A 13,798-nucleotide genomic window follows, 5' to 3' on the forward strand; every position below is an offset into this window, starting at 1 on the left:
TGAACTGTTTTTACCCTATGGAGCAAGTTTGGAGCAAACTTGGTGAAACAAGTTGAACCACTGACCGCTTGGGTAACTAGACACTTTCAAAATCAATTAGCTAGACTTACAGCCTATTAATATATTTTAAAAAGATTGGGCAAGGGGGTTGGGGATTTAGCTCAGCGGTAGAGCGCTTGCCTTGCACGCGCAAGGCCCTGGGTTCGGTCCCCAGCTCTGAAAAAAAAGGAAAGAAAAAAAAAAAAAAGATTGGGCAAAAGTTGAAAATTTTTCTGAGAAAAATTCACTTTAAGATGTCAATAAAGCATTAAGTAAGCAGTGGTAGGACATTCTCTTTATTCCCAGCACTCTTGATCTCTGTGAGTTCCAGTTCCAGGAAAGTCAGGGCTACACAGAGAAACCGTCTGGAAGAAGAGGAGAAAAACAAAAGGCACGTAAGTGAGAAATATCACACTGACAGTGAGCTTATAAGCCCAGCGTTCCAAGCTAAAGAAAAGTTCAGCATTTAAAACCATGAGATAAGAAAGAGGCTAAAGAGATGGTTCAATGGTTAAGAGCACTCACTGGCTTCTCTCAGAGGATGCTGGTTCAATTCCAAAGCCTCTTCCACAGGCAAGGTATCGACCATGACAAATGCTGCTACTAGGTAAAATAAAAATTAAACTTGGAGGTTGGAGAGACAGCTCAGTAGTTAGTGGCTTGCTACTCTTCCAGAGGCCCCCAGTTTGCTTCTCAGACCTTAACTCATATTGTGCCTAATTTTTCCTTTAAAAGCAAACATTATAGCCAGATGGTGGTAGCACTCACCTTTAATCCCAGCACTTGGGGCAAAGGCAGGCAAATCTCTAAATCTGAGGCCAGGCTAGTTGGTCTAAATAGTGAGTTCATAATAATATAATAACTGAGTCAGTTACATAATAAAACCCTGTCTTGAAAAAAAACTAAAAACTAAAAACATTATATGTTTCTTAACTTGTAATAATTTTTTTTTATTTTTAGACTTTATTTTTATTTTATGTGTCTTGGCGTTTTTCCTACATGTATATATGTTCCACATGTGTGCCCAGTGCCCTCAAAGTGTGCCTAAGCTGTTCAAAAAACAGCTTACTGGATTCCCCAGGAACTAGCATTTCAGATGGCAACCATCATTTGGGTGCTGGGAACTAAGCCTGGATCCTCTCTCTGCAGAACAACTACTCTTAAAAGTTGAGCTTTCTCTACCTTCCCAACAAGTATCTTCTTTAATCTCCACTCTAGCTGTAAACTAGAGGATGTTTTCCAATTTTTGATATGAAATCTATAACATAGCTGATTTTGTATAATTCTATGTTTATCAAAAAGCTAGCAAATAAAACACCATTTTAGAGTCTTCCTTATTAATACATGTGATATCTACTCATCCATGCTAACCTTGACCTCACAGTTCACAAAAGCTGGAAATGCACACTGATGACTTACACTGTTTATTCTCCCTAGTGCTAGCTTACACAAAAGTTACACCATCTTTCCCTTTAGTTCACTAGCTTTGCAAACTGAAAATTAGTTACCCAGAGATATTCAAGAGCTATTCAATATCTAAAACCTCAAAAAGCTAAAATGTGAATGGACTAAGCTGCACAAAAGCCAGTAAGTCAGTGCAATGATTGATGAGCTTCAAAATTATTTGAACTACAGACACAAGTAAAAAGACACAAGTACAAATGAACACCTGCTAGCAGGGAAGGTAGCAAGCCTGCACTACTACAATGACTTCTTGAGAAGCTGAGGCAGGAGAAACCAGCTTCAAGGCCAGCCTAAAAGCAAGACTTTGTCTCCTAAAAACAAAAATCAAAAACTTAGATTCGGTAGTTCAATTCCTATAAATCTAGCACTCAGGAGGCTGAGGCAGGATTATTCAAGGCTACCCTGAATTATCAAGGTTACACAGTGAGGTCCAGATTTGCTAGAATGAGACCTTGTCTCCCCAAATTTAAAAAAAAAAAAAAAAAATGGCTAGGGAGATGGTTCATCAGGTAAAGGGTCCTCCTTGCCTCCAGATGTCCTGAAAGCCTCAGCCTCAGCATAGTAGGAAAAAAAAAGAAACCCCCACAAGCTGTCAGTCCTCTGATCTCAACACACCACTGTAGTACAATCACACACCATACACACACACACACACACACACACACACACACACACACACACACACACTAACCTTTTTTAAATGACTGCCTCCACTTACTGTAAAATGAACTTTTTCAGTAAAACATAACCAAAGTGACAAGCTATAGTTAGTGTTTTGTTTTTTATTTTGTGGGGTTTTTTTGGGGGGGGGTGAACTCCCCCCCTTTTTTTGTTTTTGTTTTTGTTTTTTTTGAGACAGAATTTCTCTGTGTAGCCCTGGCTGTCCTGGAACTTGCTCTGTAGACCAGGTTGCCCTCAAACTCAAAGATTCTCCTGCATCAGCCTCCAAAGGCAAGCACCACCACAGCCCAATTCATAAGCTATAGTTTTCACGACCAATCTATGTAGGAAAATATAGTATTCTTTGCTCAACATAGTATTATTGAGTCCTAAGAAATTTTAGGTCTGGCACAAAACATGCTTTAGAACCTACATGCTTTCTGAATCAAACCAGCAAAGAAAGCTTAATAACAGCATTCTAAAACAGGCACTGGGGGGCAGGGAGGCATGCTCCTCCTTTAGGACAATAACTAGTTAGCATGTCAAAAGGTCTAGGTTGGTTAAATTCGTAAACAAATTTCTGATTTGCCCAACTGCACTGTGCAAAGCTTAGCTTCTGGGAAACGCAAACAAGAAGTTCTGAAGGTGCTGTAACAAACTACATCCTATCCATGACCCCAAACACCTCAGAAATTATACAACTTGCTGTAGAATTCTCATTTTTCATATGAAAATGAATAACAAAAATCACACAATGCTGTGATAAAATCAACTGTACCCTTTCAAGTTGTGCTAAAGTTAACTAGAGAAAGCAGGTGTATATGGTTTTTGTTATGTTAAAAATAAGAGAACTTGAATACCAAGTAATGAAAATTTAGAGCTTCTTCCTTCATACAGCTGCACATATATAGTCTTCTTTAGGGCATGAATTGGACTTCCTAAATACAGTGTGCCTAAAGAACTTGTACAGCAATAATTCAAATTAGGGATGAAAATGACTAGTCAGATTTTTTGGTCAGGTTAAAACTAAAAATTAGATTAAAATTAACAGGCTTTGGGCATAAACCATTTATTTAATTGTTATATCACTATTAATCTGATTTCATTATGTAAATTTAATTTATATGTATAAATACATATAAATAAAGTTTCATAAAATTAAAGTATAAAGTTAATCATATGTACCTGTCAAAAAAGTCTTTCAATAGCTAAACTAATTTTAAAAAGCCAATCTTTCAAAACACAAATGAAAACAGAAGAACAGTAAGATAGGTAATAAGTCCCACATAAGACAGTAAACCAATGAACAGATCAGCTAGTACAGTAAACCTACTATTAAAGACAGATATTACCACAATCAAAGCAAATTAATGTCTAATAAAGCAATTCACTATCTGCATGTTTGCTGTGGCAGTCCTGAGTAGGCTCTTTATAAACCAAGGACAACATTCAAAAGGCTTTAAATTTTTACAAATTGCTCCCTTTTAAGCAGAACATACACTGTCCATCAATAAATGGAGCTAGAGATGGCTCAACAGGTAAGATAAACACATACTGCTCCTTCAATAGACCCAACTTCACTTGCCAGCACCCACTCAGTCATAACTATGCAACTCCAACTCCAATGGATTCAGAACTCTCCTCCCCTCTGTACAACCTACACTCAGTCAGTCAGACAGACAGACACAGATACACACACTTACTTAAAATTAATAAAGACAAAATACTTTTTTAAAAAAGAAAAAGTGGGCTGGAGAGATGACTCAGTGGTTAAGAGCACTGACTGCTCTTCCAGAGGTCCTGAGTTCAATTCCCAGCAACCACATGGTGGCTCACAACCATCTGTAAAGAGATCCGATGCCCTCTTCTGGTGTATCTGAAGACAGCTACAGTGTATTTATATATAATAAATGAATAAATCTTTAAAAAATAAATAAATAAATAAATGTTTAAAAAAGAGAAAACTCTAAAACTGGCAAAGTACTGCTTCTAAAAACCATGCTAGAACTCAGTGTCTGCAGCATGCTTCAATTTCAGCAGAATTCATATAAACAGTAAATTCAATTGCAAAAGTAATGGAGGAAAGGTAACTACACAGTAGAACAACAATGACAAAAATTAATTAAAAGACATCCTTGATATGCATGGAATTCTCACCTCCAAGTTCCTCACAACAAACTTATCTAATGACAAGAAAATTTGAGACAGGGTAGTTACCCTAGAACTCAGTATGTAGCTAGATCAAGCTAGTCTCTAACACAGAGATCTGCCTCCCAAGTGCAGGGAGTAAAGGAATGTGCCACCTCACCTGGCTAATGATCAATCTAAATATTTAACCAATCTAAAGACCACATGGGTAAAAGAAAAAAGGAGCCAGTCAGTGGCAGGGCACACTTTAATCCCAAGAGGCAGAGGCAGGCAGATGTCTGTGAGTTCAAGCTCAGCCTGGGCTACAAAATGAGTCCCAGAACAGCCAGGGCTACACAGAGAAACCCTATCTCAAAACACCAGGAAGGAAGGAAGGAAGGAAGGAAGGAAGGAAGGAAGGGAGGGAGGGAGGGAGGGAGGGAGGGAGGGAGGGAGGGAGGGAGGGAGGGAAGAAGGGTGGGAGGAAGGAAGGAACCAACCTATCTTCATATTAACAGCAGTCTAGTCTTCCGAAAATAGACTTAAACTTGTGACACAAGACATATATTATCTCCCAGCACCCAGGAGGCAGAAGCAAGTGTATCTCTGTGAGATGGAGGCCAGCCAGGTCTATGTACTAAGTTTCAGGATAGCCAGGACTACACAGGGAGTCTTTTTAAAAAAATAAAAACATAAAAACAAACAGACAAACTTGTTTTCTATAAACAGAACAATACTATTGGAAGGTAGAAAAGGAGTCAGATTTCTAGAAGAAAAACAAGTACAAAAAGGATTAAGTGTCTTGTCCAGCAAGTCATCAGTGAACATAAAACCAGAATTCAATTATTTAGTCTGCAAAATATAAATAACCTCTCTTTAAAGTATCTACAAATTATCACAAGATGTAGATTTTTTACCCAATAATACATTTCATCAAAATACTATTTCAGAATTGAGTATTATGAGCAAGGAAATATTGCTTACCGTCCCCCCCCCCCAAACCAATAAAATGAACAGGGTGGACTTTAAAACGTATCCATAAGGTGGCATGTGTGATGGCTCATGTCTGTAACCTAGCAGGCAGGAGGGTGTTTCTGGAATTTGAGGCCAGCCTTGGTGACATAAGGATTTCAAGGCTATCCTGGGCTATAAAAAATGAGTCACTAGCTCTAAAAAAAGGTGAAGGGGACAAAAGAAAAAAGCAGTGGCCATATTAGAATTTTTTCAAAGGTTACTCTACTTATCTCATATCCTACTATTCAAATTTCCTGCAAAGGAGCAATGGAAGGGCAGATATGCTCACTATAATTATATTCTATACATACAGCAAATCTCAAGAGTTTCGACCAATGGCATATTAAAATACACTTCCCTCCAAAAATAAAATCTTGTAACAATGCCTTCTGAAAATTACTCCCTATGTTAAACACTTCAAATCTGGATTTTAAAACGATTAACTACTACTACTACTACTACTACTACTACTACTACTACTACTACTACTACTACTACTACTTTCTTCTCCTTCTCCTTCTTCTCCTTCTCCTCCTTCTTCTTCTTTAAAATTTGGTGAGCTGTTTGGTGAGCTGTTTCCTCTCCTGTTACGTTTAGGCAAGATTCCCACTCACCCTTAAACTTGTTATTTGGAAGTACAATACCTACATGAAGATATTTTCCAACTGACAAAAGGATCACCCCATAAAGTGTCCAAAGCAGACTTTTTCTTTGAAATCATAGTAATACTCTATACTATAGCAATTCAAGGTACTTCATAACCAGATAAAATTTACTTTTTTGCAAAATCTAAAGGCAGAAATTTCAACTGTCAAAAGGGAATTCACTTTCCAGGATTCTAGGAAACAGAGCTTACTATAAAAGTCTCTAGGAAGTTTGCTTAATCTTCCCAATCAATGAATCAATCAGTTTCTCTCTCTCCCACCCTGTAACACATTCTCTCTCCATTCTCTCTCTCTCTCTCTCTCTCTCTCCCTCTCTCTCTCTCTCTCTCTCACACACACACACACACACACACACACACACACACACACACACATTCTAACATAAGCCACAGATCACTAAAGGAGACACTGAAGTGTCTGTGTTCAAGATCCTAAAGTTTAGTTCCCATGTACCTGAGAAGTTGATGGTAGCCTTACATCCACCCAACTCAAGAAGTGTCTTCTCTCATTTAAAAGTAATATTACATATACCATCAAAGCAAACTAAAATACATAAGAACCTAAAGGCTTCAGCTGAAATTTACTTGAATTACTGGGTAAAAAGGCTGACAATCCAGTGTCAGTTATTAACATTTTAAAGGTTAGAATCTAAAGGCTCTATTTCTGCCACTTTTAGAAGCTTACATATTTTTGTCAGCCTGTAGCATGAGACTCAGATATTACATCATCCAATGCCTGAATATTGTCCCACTATCCAGAAAGCTTCTGGGTACCCGAGACACTGCATACCAAGGTATCCCTTTCTGTCTGAGCTCTTGATGTTACTGGCCTCTGGGACTTGCTCTCAGGCAGCTTCACAATTCCATTTCCTTTTACCTTTTGGGTGTATTCTTCATGATGTATAGCCTACCTGTCTATTCAGTCCCTGAAGCTAAGTGAATACACACCACATACCACCCAATTAGAAAGTGGGTGGTCAGCTCTCTTAGTCCTTTTCCATTCACTTGTGGAACTAAAAGCAGGGTTTCACCATCTCTTTGATCCTAAAAGAATTAACTTATAATATTGTATGACATTGATGTCCTCTATTCTCTGTTAATATTAGTCTAGGATCCATATCCTATGTCCATTGTCCCAAATTTCTAGTTCCTCTAAGCCTGAAAGTAATCCTCTCTAGTTTTTTCTCCTCCCATTGGACATCTGCACTCTATCCTTTATTATCTCTCAGTAACCTAATAATTTTGGACCCTTTACTGTCTTTTGGGAATTTTTGTTTGTTTGCTTGCTTGCCTTTTTCATTGTTGTTTTTGTTTTTCAATACAGTGTTTCTCTGTATAGCCCTGGTTGTCCTAGAACTCACAAGGTTGGCTTCTAACTCAGACCTCTACCTGCCTCTGCCTCTCAAGCACTGGAATTAAAGGCCTGCAGCACACCACTGCCTGGCCCTTTTAATATCTCAAAACTAAAAAATTCAATCTTTCCTCACACTTCCACACCTTGAATCTTCCGAACTCTTAGGTAACACATTCTGAACCCTCTCTGACAGTCATTTCCTGCTTTAAACATAGTCATCCTACCTACTTCACTCACCACACCAACTCCATACAATTGTCCCTTCTAGTTACAGCCATGAATCCCTACACCTCATCTGTCCTTTCCTTCAGTATTCATTCCTTTACAGTCTCTACTACAAAATACCCTTTCTTTCCTTCCTTCTGTCCCCTGCCTACTCCCTTCACTTCCTCTACACCCTACTACTGATTTCCCTTCAAACACACCCCACTTCCATCTTCCTCATTCCCAACTTCTCTCCACACCTCCTTCCCTGGGAATACTTCCATTTTTTCCTACACCTTACCTACCATTCCCAGAAACATTTTCCTCTCCCTCCCTTCTGCCTACCATTCCACTCACTATCTTGCCTCACACCCCATCCCTTTCCAGGGTGCTCGCAACCGCAAGATTCCCTCGTCTGCTGTTGCCCACTAGTATTTTTCACACAAACACCCTCCATTTCACTCACTCCTGCTGCCCTTTACTGCTACACCTCCTGCCTTGACACCTCTCTCCACCCAACCTAATACCTCCACCTAACCTCCTTGTCCCCATTTCTCTCCCAAACCCCTCAAACTCAGTCCCTGTGTCAACCACTCCTCCCTCCGATTAGCTCCATCCTGCTCGCCCCTGAATACAGGACAAATACCAAGCCTTTTCCCCCTAGCTTGTCAACCCCTTCTTGTCTCCCTCCATACCTCCCGGCCAGATACTCACTAGGGAACTCCTGGAGTCCTGGGCATACACACAGACATCTCCTGCCTGAATACCCTCAATTTCACCCGCCACCATTTGAGAGAACCCCCTCCCCACTCCTTCCCTCTCTCTTTTGGGGCTCAGCCTGCCCGCCACACTCCCAGCTACGGACCCCTCCTCCGCCATTTCCCTTCAGGCGTCCGGTGGCTTCCCGCTGCCTGCCCCATTCCCTGCCCCTCACACGCAGCGCTAACCAGGGCATCTGCTCCTTCCATTTCTGCCTAGAGGTGCCCATCTTGTCCCTCCCTCCACCACCTCTATTGCCCCTACCCGCCCCAAATCCCCCAACACACTCGTCCGAACCCCAAAACGGAACGTCCTCCTTCCCTCTCGAGCCCAACCTAGGCCCCCATGGGTCCCCCAGGCCTGCCCTTGAGGCCCTGGTCACCGTGGGGCCGGGTCCCTCAACGTTCCCTTCTCCCCCAAATCTGCCCACACCCTGTGCCCGCCCCCCGAGCCTCTCCTCGGCTCTTGCCCGCAACGTCCTCCAGCACCTGCCCGGAGCCTGGAACCCTCCCACCTCCCCAGAGCTCGCGCCCCGCAAGCTGCCCACGCCCTTGGGAGGTTCAGGGCCGGGACCCGCGACCCCGACCCCGAAAGCAAGCAAGGCAGCCCACAGTCCTGAACCGGCCGGGTACCGCGGCAGCGGCCACAATACTCAAGCCGCGGGGCTGGGATTGCGCCGCGCTCCTCGCCTCAGCAGCCGCCACCGCTGCTAAGGACGCACAACAAACAATGCGGGGCCCGGGCAGGCTCCGCCAACTGCCTCAACCGCCGCCTCAACCGCCACCCGCCCGGGACGGCTCGCCGCGCAGGCGCCGGCCCCTCCGCAGCCTACCCGCGCCGCCGCGCTCCGCCCGCGTCCGCTCCCCGCTCCCGCTCCGCCGCCGCCGCCACCTCGTCCGCCCGCGTCTCCGGCTCCTCAGCACAGCGGCGGCGGCTGCGGCGGCTGCTGCCTTGGTGGCGCTCGCGGATCCGAGCTCAGGTTCGGCAGCGACCGCGGTGGCGGCGGCGGCGGCGGCGAACACGTGACGCCGCCGAGTACTCCCATTGGCCGATCCAGGGGGCGGGCCCCGCGGCTGCTGAGGAACGGAAAGCCCGCCCCATCGCCCTCCGCGCGCCCCCTGCACGCGCGCTCTGCCGCACCTGAGAGCTCCGGCCAGCGCCCGCCACCGCTGCGCCGCGCTGCTGCCTGCGTCAACTGCGCACCTGGGAGCGCGCAGGGCGCTCAGGCCTACGGCCGCTGCCTGCACCTGCGAGGCCGCTTACGTAAACTGCGTCCCACCCACCTCGCGGCGTCTGGCTCCGGCCGCAACCGCACCTGAGCCCTACTGTGCCTGCGGCGTAGCGTTGCTGGGCGGAGGCCAACTGCTGAGAAGAACTAAGAGTGCAGAAACTTCGTAACTGCGGGTTCTAAGAGCCGCTCGGGGCCGCAAAGATAGCGGGCCTCCCCAGGTTCTGCGCCCCGGTGCAGGATGCTTCCCCAGCCCCAGCCTTTACGCTAACGGAGTAAGCGCCGCAATGCCTCCCGGGTGGAGGAGGGGCAGGCAGTACCTTGTCTGAGTCAGAGACTCGGATCCCTCCTTGATTCGCTTCCCTTCCACTTGCGTGTTGTGTGACCTTGGCCAAGTTACCGAACCGCTCGAGCTTCAGTTTCCACTTCACAGAAACTAAAACAGTAATTCCTATTTAAGAGCCGTTGAGCAGATGGCATAAAACAATAGATATGAATTTTCCTGGCACATAGCAAACACTGAACAGAAATCAAAATCTCCTCTCTCTACTACGCCCTTAATGGCCCGAGAAATCCTTTCCCTCCTTATTTCCCTTCTTAAGACTGGGGTAGGCTGGCTAAATACCTGCCCACTTTGTTCTGGCAGTGGTACTAGAGAAGAAATAAAGGTTCAAGTTTTATTTTACAGCTCTTGGTTGGCATGTTCTTAGTGCCTAGCATTCTCCCAGCCAGCTCACCCCCTACGGCATATGTGTTGCATGCCCCACACTGTGCAGGGTGCTAGAATACACTAAAAAAAATAAATAAATAAGTCAAGGCCCTTAGCCTAAAGCAAATTCCTAGTGCAGAAACTGATCATTTAATTTGAGCACACAGTGGGGGACTGACCTCCCACACTCACCCTGGAATGTCCACTTCTCATCTTGCTCCTGTACCAGACTCAGATAACAGCTCTGGACTGGGAATGATGTTCAGTGATACTTACCTGACATGGACAGGGTTCAGGGCTGCATCCACAGCACCTCCAAAAAAATATGACCTATGTATTTCATTCACAGAATAATATGTTAATACTTAGAGTTAAAAAGCTTTGACAGTATGGCCTTCAACTTCACGGCATACACACTTCCCTTTGCCCCTCCTTCAGGCCAACTTGACCCTTAGGTAACATCAGAAACCATCCTTTCCTAGGTCTGTAACACCTTCTAAGCTTCCTGAAGTCGACAGTAAACCTCAGATCACTATGTCTGAATGGCACCTTATTCTAACCTTCTGGAAACTTGGTTGTTCCTTCAGTCCAAAACATACTCTGTCTGGAGTTCCTTGGCTGCCCTCAGACACAGGTCTAGACTCTCCCTGCTTGTGCATCACCCAGTTCAACAATGCATTGTTATGTCGCTGAGCTATAATTTAGCCCAGTCTCTTCCCTAGATTGTAAGCATCTTGAGGATAGGTTCATCCCTCTGCTGGAGTAAGTTAGGAAAGACCACATACACAGGGGATGAGATCATTATAGCTAGGTTTTACAGTATAAAAAAGGAAGTCTGCCAAGGGAGACAAGATGCTGCAGTGCAAGATCCAGGTTTGCTGCACACTGGCTGTGTGACCTTGGCAGATCGAGGTCTTAGTGCCCTCATCTGACAAATCAAACATAATTTTGCATATCTCAGTACTGTTACAAGGAGTCAGTGAGACAACATTTAATATAGGTGGCCCTTTGAAATCTAACACTTATAAATTGTAATACTTTTTTTTTAAGAAGGAAGAGTACATGGTATTAAAGATTCAATAGTATCTCCTGTTTTTTATTAGACTTATAACTCCAAACACTCAGGACAAAAACGGACAAGTGAAGGTAGGCTAGTTGTCGAAGCAGTTATAGGTGTTGCTGCCCAGCCTCACAAATCTGAGTTAAAATCCCAGAAGCCGCCTGGTATAAGGAAAGACCTCACAAGTTAACCTCTAACCTACTTCCACAGGAGTGATAAGCACATGTGTGTCAACATTCATACATGCACAGCATAAAAATAAAAATAAAAAAATTAAATAAAACATTGAAGAACAACTAAACAATGCAAAAGAAAGGATAAGGTAAAAGTTCACATTTAAATGACCTTCACGGGGCTGGGGATTTAGCTCAGTGGTAGAGCGCTTACCTAGGAAGCGCAAGGCCCTGGGTTCGGTCCCCAGCTCCGAAAAAAAAAAAAAAAAAAGAACCAAAAAAAAAAAAAAAAAAAGCTAAATGACCTTCACATCCTCTGTCCCTGACTCCACTCCATCTGCTATTTGCAGAGAAAATTTTGTCATGTCTTATTACATGTCCGGAGAAAGATGAAAGTTGTAACCAGATGTGGTGATGCCCTAACATTTGGAATCCTAACTTGCAATCCTAACATTTGGAAAGCCAACAAGGAAGGATCAGAACCTCAGAGCCAGCCTGTGTAATGTAAAACTGTCTCGGGGTGAGATATGGCTCAGCTGTAGAGTGCCTGCTTGTCTAGCACATGCATGAAGTCCTGGGATTCATCCACAAGACCGCATGAAGTAAGCCTGTGATCCTAGCAAATGACAGGTAGGGATAGGAAGATCAGGACTTCAATGTCATCCACAGGTATTTAGCAAGATCAGAGACTGAAGCCAGCTGTACTACATGAGGCCTGGGTGATGGTGGTGGTGGTAGTTTTGTTGTCCTTACATTGTTTCCTTGGTTTGGTATTATGTCTTGGGTTTGTTTTGTTTTGTTTTCTAAGACAGGGTTTCTCTGTACAGTCCTGGCTGTCCTGGAACTCTCTCTGTAGACAAGACTGACCTCAGAGATTCTCCTGCCTCTGCCTCCAAGGTTTTATGTTTTTTTAAGGAAAGAAGGAAAAGGGTTATGAACAGCTCATGTGCCTCTTTTTTTTTTTTTTTCTTTTTTTCTTTTTTTTCGGAGCTGGGGACCGAACCCAGGGCCTTGCGCTTCCTAGGTAAGCGCTCTACCACTGAGCTAAATCCCCAGCCCATGTGCCTCTTATATGTATGTTATATTTGCATAGATAAAACAACCAAAAGTATTAAACATCAATTACTACGGATTTTGCCTAGAAAGTAGAATTGGACATAAAGGCAGAGAACTTTACTTCCATATCCTTAAATTTTTAAATTATATGTATGTATACAGAAATTTGTGTGGGTAATGTGCATATGAGTAGAGGTGCACAGAGAGACTAAAAGTGTCAGAACCCTTGGAGTTGGAGTTACAAGCAGTCGTAAGCCACCCATTGTGGTTGCTGGAAACCAAATTCAGGTCCTCTGCAAGAGCAGCACCCACTCTTAACCACTGACCATATCTCTCTAGCTCCTGCTTTAAAATTATTTTTCTGCTTTAAACACTTTAAGAATACAAACAGCCAGGCGTTGGTGGTACACACTTTACTCCCAGCACTTGAGAGGCAGAGGCAGGTGGATCTCTTGAGTTTGAGGCCACCTGGTCTACAGAGAGACTTCCAGGACAGCCAGTTCACAAAAAAAGGGGAGATTATTGTATTCTGTCTGCATGGGTGTTTTTCATACAAGGTGTAACTATGTAATTCTAGCTGGCCTGAACTCACAGAGAGCCACCTGCCTTTGCCTTTGAGTGCTGAGATGAGGGGCATGTATTGCCACACCTGACTGAATGCATCCTTTTGTTTGTGCATTCTTCTTTGGTACTTTTCCTGCATAGTGTTGTATCTTAAGGATCATTTAATTAAACTACACTCCCTATAGTGGGTATTATGTTCTTCCTAGTATTTCCATTATTATAAACAGTGGAAAGATAATGGATGTTGTAACGTCCTAAAGCTTAGACTCATCAGAGGCAAGAAAGACACAAATAAATGTATTTTTACATTTTTTTAAAGGAGGAGTGGATGGACTCTAGTCTAACTTCCAGACACATACTTGATTCAAAAGACACTGAAAGATGGCCAAGGAAAAAAATGTCCTCAGCAATGCAATCCAAGAGATGTGGATATTTAAATTTAACATATATAAAAGCAAATAAAACGCTGGCCTAGGGGATGTTATATCTCAGTGGGTAGAGTGCCTACATAGCATACAGAAAGTCCTGGGTTCAATCCCCACCGCTGCATAAATCCAAGCAGTATATAACCTATGCCTGTAATCCCAGAGTTTGGGAGGTAGAGGCAGAAGGATCAAGAAAGGAAGGTGGAGGAGAGGAAGAAAGTTTAAACTAGAAAAGCACTAGGCACAGTTAAAGTTCTCCACAAGCAGGTCAGCACTGACCCAAGGGCTCGATAACAAC

At 43.5% G+C, this 13,798-nt stretch overlaps 1 protein-coding gene across 22 annotated transcripts in view; it reads right to left on the minus strand.

The window, feature by feature from the left end:
- Window positions 1-10,851, minus strand: part of Strbp (spermatid perinuclear RNA binding protein) — a 140,959-nt gene extending 130,108 nt beyond the window's left edge. For 8 of the 22 annotated variants that reach the window (XR_591457.4, XR_010064705.1, XR_010064704.1 and 5 more), the window contains exon 1: window positions 9,118-9,257. The gene's annotated coding sequence lies outside the window, so the exon portion shown is untranslated. Of the gene's footprint in view, window positions 1-564; window positions 8,436-9,117; window positions 9,258-9,568; window positions 10,194-10,414 lie in introns of those variants that run through there. The other 14 variants (XM_063284712.1, XM_063284720.1, XM_063284725.1 and 11 more) reach the window with 8 other exon arrangements.
- Between the last annotated feature and the right edge of the window lie 2,947 nt (window positions 10,852-13,798).

The sequence above is a fragment of the Rattus norvegicus genome, chromosome 3 (genome assembly GCF_036323735.1).
Source record: "Rattus norvegicus strain BN/NHsdMcwi chromosome 3, GRCr8, whole genome shotgun sequence".
Lineage (NCBI taxonomy): Eukaryota > Metazoa > Chordata > Mammalia > Rodentia > Muridae > Rattus > Rattus norvegicus.